At 42.6% G+C, this 13873-nt stretch overlaps 1 protein-coding gene and 1 pseudogene across 1 annotated transcript in view; both read right to left on the bottom strand.

Moving 5' to 3' along the window:
- LOC143678265 (UDP-glucuronosyltransferase 1A6-like) overlaps positions 1 to 13873 on the bottom strand; it is a 129071-nt gene that overhangs the window by 90746 nt on the left and 24452 nt on the right. The gene's annotated exons all lie outside the window — the stretch shown is intronic.
- LOC143678264 (UDP-glucuronosyltransferase 1A6 pseudogene) lies at positions 6097 to 7779 on the bottom strand (annotated as a pseudogene).

Raw genomic sequence — 13873 nt, 5'->3', positions numbered from 1 at the left:
AGCTCTGTCATGATTGCAGGAAAAAAAACAGAGATAGTAATAAGCAAGTGAGCTTGATTGTGTTCCAATAAAACTTTATTTACAAAAACAGACAGTCAACCGGATTTGGCCCAAGGGCTTTAGTTTTGGGATCCTGTCACAGATATTGATAAAAACCAAAAGACCAAGTCTTCCCCAGATGTCTTGCTTCTTCTCTTCAGTCCAGGTTCTGGTTAGTGCCATCTCAAGGAGGCTTTTCCTTATCAACCCATGATCACATAGCTGGGGCCATCACTCCGAGCCCCCTTATTTTCTTCACATTCACCAGTGTTGGCCTATTGCTATGTACTCTGTGACTGCCCCGACTAGAATGGCAGCATCTATGGGCCTAGGACAATATTTGTTCTTTTCAGTTGACTCTTGAAAAATGTCAACTGAATGAAGCAAGTCTTGGTTTGCCAATCTAATTAACTCCCACACTAAAGTTTCTTTTTCATTCCTATATCAAGTTCTGATGATTTAAGCATGAAATAGGAACATTTAGAGAGCCACGTGTTCTTTTTTGAGATAAAGCTGGTCAAAGACACTATTAATAAGCAATGTATTCATTGCCTTTAGGAAATACAGATTTGAGAAATTCAAATCTTACCAGCATGTGGTGAAAGCGATGAACTAGGCTCTACCTCCAGCCCTCCCCTCATCACTTGGGCTAGGGGTGAGACCCATCTCCTGAGTATCAGGCTTCTCAGCCAAGATCAGGAGGGACAGTAATTTCTTCTGCACACTCATTGCATTACTAAGGAAGGTCCAAGAAGATGATGGGTCTGGAAACCAGGCTGTCCAAATAAGAGGTGGTTCCTAGAATTTCTGAACTGATTTGCCCAGAGCTAGTCACACACAGCTAAACTGTCACACAAGGCCCAACCCTAACTGTCGACAGGGAGGCATGCTGAGACCACAGAATGGAGAGGAAGCTTCAGGAACCAGGTTACATTTCCATCTGAGCACAGGACTCGCCCCAGGATTGCAGCCAATATGTAAATACATTGTTCAAGAGTGCGGAAAGATTCTGCTCAGCCCAAGCTGGGCGCAGCTTCCCGGGAGGACAGGCACCAGCAGGGATTTCTACTTACAAGGACCAGAGACAGGAGGAGGACAACATTGAGACAGCAACTAGACGTCGGCAGGTTGCAGAGGGAGCCCAGTCAGTCCAGTCCCTAAGGAGCCTGACAGCCTAGGCAGGGCTGTGAGGTCAGAGCCTCGGAAGAGAGCCTGGCCCAAGCCAGCTGCAGGGGCAGTGGAAGCAATGGGTGCCGGAAACCTGCAATTCTTCCTGCCGGACACCACTCATATAAAGACCTTTGCCTGGGCCTTGACTAGCAAAGTCCTGCCTGGTCTCTGTGGAGCGAATCGAGAGTCCAGTAAAGAACTCATGTGGGTCCTGGGCTTGTCACCACAAGTCCAAAGAAACATAAATCAGAGGCAGAAGATGATGTAAAGGGACTCATGCCACTTTGCCTATCTTGGCCTGAGAGTTGCCCTGCAAATTCAGAGGAGTTAAAAACATTTCTTTCTCATTATGAAGGTTGATGGGCCTCTGTTTGTAAGCATTAGTGTGTGTGTGTGCCTGTGGTCTGTGGCTCTACACTAGACCAGAGGATGAAGGACCTGGCATGTCCACCAGTGACATGACAGGGAGGCCCTAAAGGGAGCCACCCTGAACGACCGGCCTTCCTACACATTGTGCAGTACTTGGTGTAACCTTGGGGTGGTGTGAGGCTTGTTATGTATCCCTTGACATCTGGTGAATCAGGAGCACCTCCAGTGACCTAATCACAAACTCCTCTCCTGCTCTGTCTCTGTAGATAAGTTCCCCTAGCCAAACCCCTTCTTTTCAAAGAGACCAGGCCCAGGGTGGGCCTGTCCCCAAGAAGGGGGCTTCAGTTTCTTGCCAGTCCTTAAGATTATTCAGACAGGCCAATGACATTGTGCATTGAGAATGAGGGGGCACCCCTCCCTCTTGCCTCCCTGAGGTCCTGGCTGTCAACACTGCCCAATTTAGCCACCATGTGGGCCTGCATGGCATGTGGTGCCCTTCTCACAGGGCTGAGGATATGTGACTAATAAACAGCCACCATGCTCATCTGTCCATGGTTGGGAGTCATGTGTCCAGCCACTCCCAGCAGACAAAAGTAGAAGTTCCTTTCTCACCAACTAGGTACAGAGGTGACAAGGAGAACACTTGGCCATCCGTTAGTGTTCAGAAAGAGGTCAACCCCTCTCAGAGCTCACTGTAGACCGAGTGACTCAGGCTGGGACATATACCAGTGGGGTGCAGGGGAGAGTCTGGGATGAAACCAACCTCTGTGGGTATGAACAGGATTTCCCAAAAGGTGAGTGGAGGGCAAGTGGCAATTTGTGTGCAAGGGAGACTGGAAGGTTTGCATGGGTGTAATCTCATGTTAAGAACAGAGGGATGTCTAGAAAGTTAGATGCTGTGAAGGGCTGAGCTTTTTTGGGTGCTTCCTCATCCCCTATAGAGAAAGTCATGTCTGGTCCATGGCTGTTGATCTCCCTCTTCTCTGGTAACACTCTTGAAGTACCCTCGATCCTTTAGTATCGGGACTGGTACTTATGAGATATATATACAAAGAGCTGAAAAAATGTTTGAAGCTGGAAAAAAAAAGAAATTTACTACTTTCAGAAGACAAAAATGGCAAAATCACATTGACAAATGTTCAATTAAATCACTATAAAATACAATCATATATAAATTAGTTAACAATAGTTGAGTTCATCAAATTAAATAAAAACATATAAAGTGGGATGTGGAGGCAATTTAATCTGTTTGACAGGCTGTGAGTGTGGGGAGTGCAACAAAAAGTCAGGGTCTTGGTCAAAGTCTTGACCAAGGTCTAAAACGGCCCAGCTTGGTCAAGTCTGAATGGTCCAAGGAAGGAAGAGGGCAGTGAAAGCAGTATGGCCTGCCTAGCCCCACATCTCTGGAGGGCACCTGTCCTATGTAGGGGCTGTGCCTGTGACTTTCCAGGAAGACTCCAGCAATGTAAGTGGGGGTCCAGGAGCCCCAGAGCAGTGGGGAAGACACGGACACTCAATAGCAATGACAAACAGACCACTCAGAAGACCCATAAGATAGGACTTCCACATACTCATATATATCAGAGTAAGGAGACCTTCAACAAAGGAGGGAGAGAGGAGAATGAACATGGCAGGGCTTCTTCATTAAAGACCTTGAGAGTCTCTGCTTTGTGCTGTACCTGAGGTCTTCTCTGTTTTGTACACTTATCTCCCAAGCTCACACCCTCTCAACCTTCAATGCCTCCACTGTCAGCTCTCTTTGGCCCTTAACCTTCTTTCAAAGAGGGCATCACGATTTGTGGATGATCAAGATCTGTTTTCCCTTGGTATTGCAAGCTTCAAGCATACAGAGCTGTGTCCCCCAGCACTTCCCCAAGGGCAGGGAAGGCTCTCAAGAGATATTTGTTGGATGAAGGACCATTTATACTAAATAAGGAAAAGAGAGTGAATGGTGTATTAGCAGCAGCCCAAAAGTGGAAACCGCCCAAATGTCTATTACCTGATGAATGGAAACCATATGTAGTCTATCCATACTATACAATGTTATTCAGCTGTGAAAAGGAATAATGAAGTTCTGACATATGCTACAACATGGATGAGCCATGAAAACATGCTGAGCAAAAGCAGCCAGACACAAAAAACCACATTTTGCATGATTCCATTTACATGAAATATCCAGAATACATAAATCCACAGCAAAAGAAAGCACACTGATGGCTGCCAGGGGCTGGACAGAGGGAGAATGGGCAGTGACTGCCTGAAGGTTAGATAGAGGGTTTCAATTTGGGGTGATGAAAACGTCCTGGAACCAGGCATTATTGAAGGCACTCAACATTGTGGAAGCACTCGAGTCCATTCAATTGTCCACTTTAAAATGGTTAAAGTGGTATTTTATCACAATAAAATAAAATGGTATCACCACTTTGGAAAACAGTCTGGAAGTTCTTCAAAAAATAAACATGCAGTTGTCATGCAGTCCAGAAATTTTGCTCTATGGTGATTTGAAGCCATATGTACTCCACAAAAACTTGTTTTTAAACCTAATGCATTCTTGTAGGTGTGAGACCATTTTTAAGTAGCTAAAGCTCTCAACAACACCCAAGGAAGTCCCGGAGCCTCTGGGAAGTGGGCAAAACTTTTATTGCCGTGGCAGTCTCAGAGGACTCCTGTCCAAAGTGTGAGCCCTGAATGTTCTTTGTTTCCAGATTACATAAGCTAGTGAGCAAGGCAGGAGTTATTATGAGAATCGGCAGTAAACACCGAAAAAATAAAGAAACAGAACTTGCAGGGTGGAAGTTACTATCTGGCCCTTAACTGAACTCTTCTGTCCGATATAAGGGCTGCTCCTGGACATGACAAGAAACAGTCCTGGCAGACATCCTGTTTTGCACACCAATATTTTCAGATATGCTTAAGTCTGCACATTATTAACAACATAGCAGACATCCTGTTTTTCTTCCTTTGAGAAAGCTTGCATTTATATATCTTTATGAACGCACAAATTTATACAGTGATGTACACATACACAGAATAACAAGTGTAAATGCATAAAGTGATGCACATAAATTCATAAAGTTATACAGCAATAATACTGAGGTGATACACATAAATTCATAAACTTATACAATAATACTGCAGCTAACTTATAAACTACTTCAATGTATGTAGGACCTTGAGATGAGGCTACTGCAGTTAAGGTGTGATGTATCTCATTCAGGATGGACTTAATCCTCTTACTAGAGTCCTTTAAAAAAGATTCCGAGAGAAAGAGAAAGCCACAGAAGCTGAAATCAATGGAACCTGGAAGAGAAGGAAGCAACCAGCAGATGCTGCCATGTGCCTAGCCATGTGGCACAGAAGCTAAGGATACTGCTTCCCGGTCTTCAGGGAGAAGTTATCATGTTGATGCCTTGATTTGGACATCTTCATGGCCTTGGAACTATAAACTTGGAAGTTATTAATTCCTCGTTATAAAGGCCAACCCATTTCTGGCATATGGCATTTTGTCTGCTTTAGTAAACTAAAAACCTCTCCAATTAGCTACAGTCCATTGTCCAACTGCTTAATAAAGAAATTAGAAGATGATGAAGGATGGTAATTGCCCTTGGGACCTATTTGATGCTCTCTCTCTGATGAAAAATGCACTGAAAAAGAGAAATCTGATATGAAAATGAGGGAATAGTCTGAACTTTTCAAAAGTGGAAATACTTTAAAAATACATAAATTTTTATTTCTTAGAATAATTCTAGGCTTCATCTACCAGATATCAGCAATTCATCTGAAAATGTTTCCCTTAGTTCATGGGTCAGCACGTGTTTTGCACAAAAGAGTAGGCTTTACAGGCCACACAGGTTTCTGCCACATTTTCTTTGCTTTCATTTCTTTCTTTGTTTTAACAGCTCTTTATAAATGCAAAAGCCATTCTTAAGTCTGGGCCATACAAAATAGTCCTCTGGCAGGATTTGGCCCAGGGCTATAATATGCTGACCCCTGGCTTAAGGTTCAGTAGAAACTGTGGGGACAAATTGGGTGAATGGATTTGGTCCCAGTTCTGGGTCTCCTTGTCCCCATGACAAGAAAGTGTGAGAGTTGGACTAGAACCATTCTAATGCTCATTCTATGATTCTATCAGTTTTCCCAGGCCACCTCGCTAAACATATCTCCTGCTATAGCCTCACATCAGCTGTTTTCATCCAAATGCCTCTGTGTCACCTCAGCCTCAGATCTCACACAGACTCCCACTATAACTTGAACTGTGTCCCACCAAAAGATATGCTCAAGCCCTAATCCCCAGGCCCTTGAATGTGATCCTATTTAGAGAGAGGGTCTTTGAAGATTGTTTTCATTTGCTAAAGCTGACAAAATGCAAAATACAAGAAGTGGGGTGGCTTTTACAACGGAAATTTATTAACTTAGAAGTCGACAGTTTTGAGGTTGTGGAAATGTCCAAATCAAGGCATCAACAGGGCAATATCTTCTCCCTGAAGACCAGCTACTAGCGTTCCTCAACATCTCTGACATGACCAGGCACATGGCGACGTCTGCTGGTCTTGCCCTTCTCTCCCAGGTTGTATCGCTTCCAGCTCTGCCTCTGGTGGTTTCCTTTCTGAAGCCTGTGTGTGTCCTCTTCTCTCAGCTTCTCTGGGATTTTCTGTGAGTTTCTCTGATCTTCCATGTGTTTTGTCCCCATATATAGGTCTCCAGTAAATGATTAAGACCTGCCTGGAGCATGCATGAACTGAAAAACCTAATCAAATGGTCCCACTACCACAGGAAAGGATTAAAAGAATATGATCTTTTGAGGAATACCCACAGCTTCAAACTGGGACAAAGATGATATTAGTTAAGATAATGCCAAATTCATTTAAGATGGGTCTAAATCAATAAGACTAGTATTCTTAGAGGTATAGGAAATTTAGACAGACAGGAGGAGCAAACAGAAAGAGAGACTCAAGGAGAGACACTGAATTATAATTCAAGTCAAAGTGAGCCATGAGTTGCAAGCCAGCCACCACTAGAACCCTAGAGCCTTCAGAGGATGCAAAGACCTGTTGACACCTCAGGTTGGACATCTAGCCTCCAGAACTGTGAGGCAATAAATTTCTGGTGTGGTACTTTATTATGGCAAACCTAGGGAATTAAGACACCCTTTTACCCCAAGCAGAGCATGTGCATTCTACCTCCATTGGAAGGTATGTTTCTTTTGGAAAACTTCCAGATGAGACTCAGCAGAAGGAGTCAATTGACTGAGGGAAGACAGAGCACATAAGAATGATTTTTACTCACTTACTGAGAAAAAGAACAATAAAACAAAACAAACAAACAAAATAAAACACCACCTGAGATAGGTCTCCTTTTTTCTTTGTAGTTTATTCCTCCAATGAATTTCATGTTGGGCATGGATGGCTGGGGATCCTCAGAAACAAAGTAATACCTTAGCAGCCAAACGGAGGCCTTCCGATACAAGGTGGGGAGGGACACAGTTTTCTTGAGGAAATTCATAGCCAGGTTTTGGTACTTCATATACACAAGTTGAAATATAGCAGAATCTAAGAAATTCACAAGGAAGTTGGCCACCCATTGGGGAAATGTCATCAGGTCTGAGAACTGAGTGTAGCACATGGGGACATAGGACACAGGGTTGGGGCTTCTGTTTAGCGTGTACTCCACGGCACATGGGAAATCCCTGAAGAGGTACACGGAGGGCAGGCATAGGTACTCGGCCAGGATTACACCACAGGATAAGGCTGGGTCTGTGAAGAGGACATCGAATGAGCTTTCCCTGAGGAAATTCAGGGTGTTGGAGTCCTTCAGGAGTCTCTCACAGTTGGGGACCATCATGTCCAGGAGAATCATCACATTCCTGAACTCAGTTGGAAGGAGGCTGGAGGAAGAATTGGTGGCAAAATGACTGTTTCCAAAGGAGTAAAGCCAGTTCTTCAGCTCTTCCTGGGTGTATAGCATTAGGTAAATTTTTCTTGTGCAGCATTTAGATTCTTTCAGCAGCAAATTAACTTCCGGAACTAGTATCACAATCTCATGCCCCTTCTCACCAAGGTGCTCATTTACTTCCTTCATACTGAGCCAGTGGCTTCCATTCTGAGGGACAACCCAGCATCTTCTCACCTCCAACCATGCCCCAAAGTACCAAGAGGAAAAGCCTACAGAGACTCTCTCCAAGGCCTGAAGAGGAAAAGCCATGCTGCAACAAATGAAAGTAATATTGATGCCCGTTATGGTTTATACTCCCTAAACAGGATGGGAGAGTAATCTGTTCTGCGCACTCATTGCATTATTGATGGAGGTCCAAGATGATGAGTGTGGAAACCAGGCTGTCCAAGTGAGAGATGGTTCCTAGAATTTCTGAACCTATTTACCCAGAGCTAGTCACACACAACTAAACTGTCACACAAGGCCCAACCATAACCCAGTAGGCAGGAGGTGGTGTGCTAAGACCAAAGAAAGGTGAGGAAGGTTCAAGAACTAGGTTAAATTTCTGTCTGAGGACAGATCTCACCCCAGGATTGCAGCCAATATGCAAACGCATTGTTCAAGGGAATGCAAAGATTCTGTTCAGCCCAAGCTGGGTGCAGCTTTCCCGGAGGACAGACACCAGTAGGGATTTCCACTTACAAGGACTAGAGACAGGAGCGGGTCAGCATCTAGACAGCAACAAGAAGCCGGCAGGTGGCTGAGGGATCCCAGTGTGGGGCCACCCCTCAGGGCCAGAGATCCCAGACAGGGTTCTGAGGTCAGGGCCTTGAGAGAGAGCATGGCCTAAGACAGCTGCAGGGGCAGTGGAAAAAAGGGGTGCTAGAAACCTGCAATTCTTCCTGCTGGACACTATTCAGATGAAGACCTTTGCCTGGGCCTTGACTAGCAAAGTCCTGCCCTGGTCTCCGTGGAGCTAAACAAGAGCCAGTAAATAACCCCTGGCTCGGCTGTGGGTCCTGTGCTTGTCCCCATAGGTCCAAAGGGACATAAATCAGGGGCAGGAAATGAAGGAAGGGGACTCATGCCACTTTGCCTGTCTTAGCCAGAAAGAAGACCTATAATTAAGAGGGAGTTAGAAAACATTTCTCTTACTCCTTACGAAGTTGGTGGGCCTCTGTTTGTAAGCATTAGTGTGTGTGTGTGTGCCTGTGTTCTGTGGCTGTACACTGGACAAAAGGATGAAGAACCTGGCATGTCCACCAGTGACATGATGGGGAGATCCTCAAGGAGCTACTCTGGAGGACCGGCCCTCCTTGCACACTGTTTTGGTACTAGGGGTATCCTTGGGATGTGCAAGGCTTAAGGCTCAATGTCGTGTGTCCCTTGACATGTGGTGAATCCGGGGCACCTCCAGTGACCTAATTGCAAGCTCCCCTTGCACTCTGACTTGGTAGATAAGGTCCCCTAGCCAAACCCCTTCTTTTCAAAAAGACCAGGCCCAGGGTGTGCCTATCCCCAAGCAGGGGGCTTCAGTTTCTTGCCAGTCCTTAAGATCATTCAGACAGGCCAATGACATTGTGCCATGGGAACAAGGGGGTACCCCACACTCTTGCCTCCCTGAGGCCCTGGCTGTGAACTCTTTCCCAAATGTAGCCCCCACGTGGACCTGTAGGGTGTGTGGTATCCTCCTCACAGGGCTGAGGATATGTGACTAATAAATAGCACCATGCTCATCTGTCCACGGTTGGGTGTCATGTGTCCAGCCACTCCCAGAACCCAAAGGCAGAAGTCCCTTTCTCACCAATTGCATACAGAGGCATCAAGGAGAACACTTAGCCATCCCTGAGTGTCCAGAAAGAGGACAACCCCTCTCAGAGCTCACTGCAGACCAAATGACTCAGGCTGGGCCATATACCAGTGGGGTGCAGGGGAGAGTCTGGGATGAAACCAACCTCTGTGGGTATGAACAGGATTTCCAAAAAAGTGAGTGGAGGGCAACTGGCAATTTGCGTGCAGGGAAGATTGAAAGATGTGTGTGTGGGGGGGGTAATTTCATGTTAGGAACAGAGGGATGTCTTGAAAGTTTGACCCTGTGAAGGGCTGAGCTTCTTGGGTGCTCCCTGATCCCCTATGGAGAAAGCCACGTTTGGCCCCCTCTTCCCTGCTAACACTCTTGAATTATCCTTTAGTTTTGGGGCCAGTGCATATGAGATAAATATACAAAGAGCTGAAAAAATGTTTGAGGCTGGAAAAAAAGATATTTACTATTTTCAGAAGACAAAAATGGTAAAATCAAATTGACAAATGTTTAATTAAATCCCTAGAAAACATAACTGCACACAAATCAGTCAATTATAGTTGAGTTCATCAAGTTAAATAAAAATATGTGGCATGGGATATGGAGGCAATTTAATCTATTTGTCAGGCTGTGAGTGTGGGGAGTGCAACAAAAAGTCAGAGTCTTCCACCAAAAAGTTAAAGTCTTGACAAAGGTCCAAAGTGGCCCAGCTTGGTCAAGTTGAATGGTGCAAGGAAGGAAGAGGGCAGTGAAGGGTATATGGCCTGCCTGGCCCCACATCTCTGGAGGGCACCTGTCCTATGTAGGGGCTGTGCCTGTGACTTTCCAGGAAGGCTCCAGCAATATAGGTGGGGGCCCAGGATCCCAGGAGCAGTGGGGAGGACCCGGACACTCAATAGCAGTGACAAACAGACCACTCAGAAGACCCATAAGATAGGACTTCCACATGCTCATTTATGAGAGTAAGGAGACCCTCAACACAGGAGGGAGAGAGGAGAATGAACATGGCAGGGTTCCTTCACTAAAGACCTTGAGATGCTCTGCTTTTTGTTGTATCTGAGGTCTTCTCTGTTTTGTACATTTATCCCCCAAGCTCACACCCTCTCAACCTCCAAAACCCCTATATTGTCATCTCTCTTTGGCCCTTCATCTTCTTTCAAAGTGGGCATTGCAGCTCAATTTGTGGTTCATCAATATCTGATTCCCTTTGGGACTGCAAGCTTCAGGTGTGCAGGCTGTGTCCCCCAGCACTTCCCCAAGGGCAAGGAAGGCTCTCAAGAGATATTTGTTGAATGAAAGATCATTTATGCTAAATAAGGAAAAGAGAGTTAGCAGCAACCCAAGAGTGAAAACAACCCAAATGTCCATCAGTTGATGAACGGAAACCATATGTAGTCTATCCGTACAATGCAAGGTATTCAGCCATAAAACTTATGAGGTTTTGGCATGTGCTACAACATGGATGAGCCATAAACACATTATGCTGAGTGAAAGCAGCCAAACACAAAAGACCACATATTGTGTGAATCCATTTACATGAAATATCCAGAATAGGCAAATCCATAGTCACAGAAAGCACACTGATAGCTGCCAGGGGCTAGATGGAGGGAGAATGGGGAGTGACTGCCTAAAGGGTAGAGGATTTACATTTGGGGTCATGAAAACATCCTGGAACCAAGCAAGGTTGATGGTGCACAACATTGTGAAAGTACTCAAGTCCACTGAATTGCACACTTTAAAATGGTTAAAGTGGTAAATTATATGTTATGTGTATACTACAACAACAACAAAAAATGTATAGAGACTTTGGAAAACAGTCAGGAAGTTCTTCTAAAAATAAACATGTAGTTATCATACAGTCCAGAAATTTGCTTTGTGGTGGTCTGAAGCGCTATGCTCCCCAGAGAAACATTTTCTTAAACCTAATCCGTTCCTGTGGGTGTGAGCCCATGTAAGTACGACTTTAGGTGAGGTTACTTCAGTTAAGGTGTCACGCACATCATTCAGGATGGGACTTAATCCTCCTACTGGAGTCCTTTAAAAGGTATACTGAGAGAGATTAAGAAAGCCACAGGAACAAGAATCTGAATTCAAAAGAACCTGTAAGAGAAGGGAGAGACCAGCAGATGCTGCCATGTGTCTTGACATGTGGCAGAAGGGCCAAGGATTGCTGGCTGTCAGTCTTCAGGAAGAAAGGATCACCTTGAGGATGCCCAGATTTGGACAGTTTCTTGGACTCCAACCACAAATGAATAAATTGCCATTGTTCAAGCCAACCCATTCCATGGCATTGTTTGAACAGCCTAGGAAACTAAAAGACACTCCTAAGTATTTGTCCCAGAGAATTGGAAGCATATGTTCACACAAAAAACTTATGCTAATGTTCATAATTGCTTTATGCATAATAGCCAAAAATGGAAGAAATCAAATGTCTATCAGATAATGTGTAGATACTTAAAATGTGGTATATCCATAGAATAACATACTGTTTGGCAATAAAAAGTAAGGCTACAAGATATGAACCTTTAAAACATGTTGCTAAGTTAAGAAATCCAGGCATATATGGTATGATTCCATGTCTATGAATTGTCCAGAATAGGAAAATCCACAGAGACAGAAAGTAAATTAGTGTCTGACAGGAGCTGGAGGAAGGAGGGAATGGGGTGTGATTGCTACTGGGTTCAGAGCTTTCTGGGGGGTGACTGGAAATTGTTCTAAAGCTGGTTGTGGTAATCATTGCCCAACTCTAAAATTATACTGAAAAACCACTGAATTGTAAATTTTAAGTGAGTCGATTGTATGGTAGCGAATTAAATCTCAATAAAGCTGGTTTCAGAAATTTCATGTACTAAAATAAAAAAAATCTGAAAAAGTTCAGTAACATAGGTCATTACTATAGTAAAGGTGATGTTTCTAATAAGTTTCTACTTGATATTTTGAGAATGTTCATAGTTTTGAAAGGTGATTAAATGGTATTTAAGTCAGGGTTTAATATTTAGAATTCAAGAAACTCTGATACCTGCGTTTATAGAATAAGATGTTAGATCCAAGAACTGCTTTTATAGTAATAATTTCAAATGTTAGTGGACTAAACTGACTAATTAAAAGATGTAGATTGACAGAACAGATACATAGTATGATCCATCTATATGCTGCTCACAAGAGACTTATCTTAGACCCAAGGATATAAACAGATTGAAAGTGAAAGGATGGAAATAAATATTCTATGTAAGTTGTAACCAAAACAAGGCACAAGTAACTATAGTAAATTTAGATAAAATAGATTTTAAATATGATATTATAAGAGATAAGATTTTTCATGTGTTGATTGTAAAAGCATTTGTGTCTTTTTATTTTCCTGAAATCAAAGACTTGGAAATGTTTGGTTGCATGTGTCATTACAATAGCAAAGTTGATATTTCTAATGGCTTTCTGCATGACATTTTGAGAATGCACAGTTTTGATAGCTAATCAATGGTAATTAAGTTAGGGATTAATATTCAGAATTCAAGGAACCCTGCTATTGTATTTCTAGATGTTTTCCCTTAAATTTAAATTGGTTTATGAAACTTACTGTATAAATACAGGCTTTACAATGATTACATTTTATTTAATCTGCCTACAGATAATCTAACTAATATGTCCACTTTTGATGGTTAAGATTTTCACACATTGTAAGATTTTCAAATTGTAAAAATTTGAAAATTATATTTTCCTGAAGTCCAAGACTTGAAAATGTTCACTAATACAGGTCATTGCTATAGAAAGATTGAAATTTGTAGTAGTTTTCTACTTGATATTTTGAAAATGTTCACAGTTGTGAAAGCTGATCAAATGGTATTGAAGTTGCTTGAAATTTAGCATTCAAGAAACTCTGATATCTGTATTTATAGATGTAAAATAAAATACTAGATCTAAGATTTGCTTTACAATAATAATTTGAATGTTAATGGACAAAACTCACCAGTTAAATGACACAGATTGACAGAATGGATTAAATATCATCTATCTATATGCTTCTCACAGGAGACTTATCTTAGACCCAAGGATACAAACAGCTTGAAAGTGAAAGGATGGAAGTTCTATGTAAGCTGTAACTGAAAGAAAGCACAAGTACCCTAGAGATTTTAGATAAAACAGATTTTAAATGTTTTGATTGCATAAGAGATAGAGAGAGCCCAGAAGTTGTTAGTTGTAGTTGTAAAAACATTTGTATCTTTATATTTCCCTGAAACCAAAAACTTGAAAATGTTCTGTAACATAGGTCATCACTATAGCAAAGTTGATGTTTCTAATAATGTTTTACTTAATATTTTGAGAATGTATAGTTTTCAATGGCTAATCAAATGGTATGTGAGTTATTAATATTTAGAATTCAAGAAATGCTAATATCTGAATCTGTAGATTTTTTTTATTGTTCACCTAAATTTTAAATTGGTTCATGAAACTTCCTCTAAAAACACAAGTTTTTAAATGACGATATTTTTTCTGAAATGCCAAAATATAAAACGGGCCATTTAGTTGCAAAAACAAGTATTTCATGTACTATCATTCTCTTAGATT

The sequence above is a fragment of the Tamandua tetradactyla genome, chromosome 3 (genome assembly GCF_023851605.1).
Source record: "Tamandua tetradactyla isolate mTamTet1 chromosome 3, mTamTet1.pri, whole genome shotgun sequence".
Taxonomy (NCBI): domain Eukaryota; kingdom Metazoa; phylum Chordata; class Mammalia; order Pilosa; family Myrmecophagidae; genus Tamandua; species Tamandua tetradactyla.
Note: the sequence above shows the minus strand (reverse complement) of the source record. Positions and strands in the feature narration are given on the sequence as shown.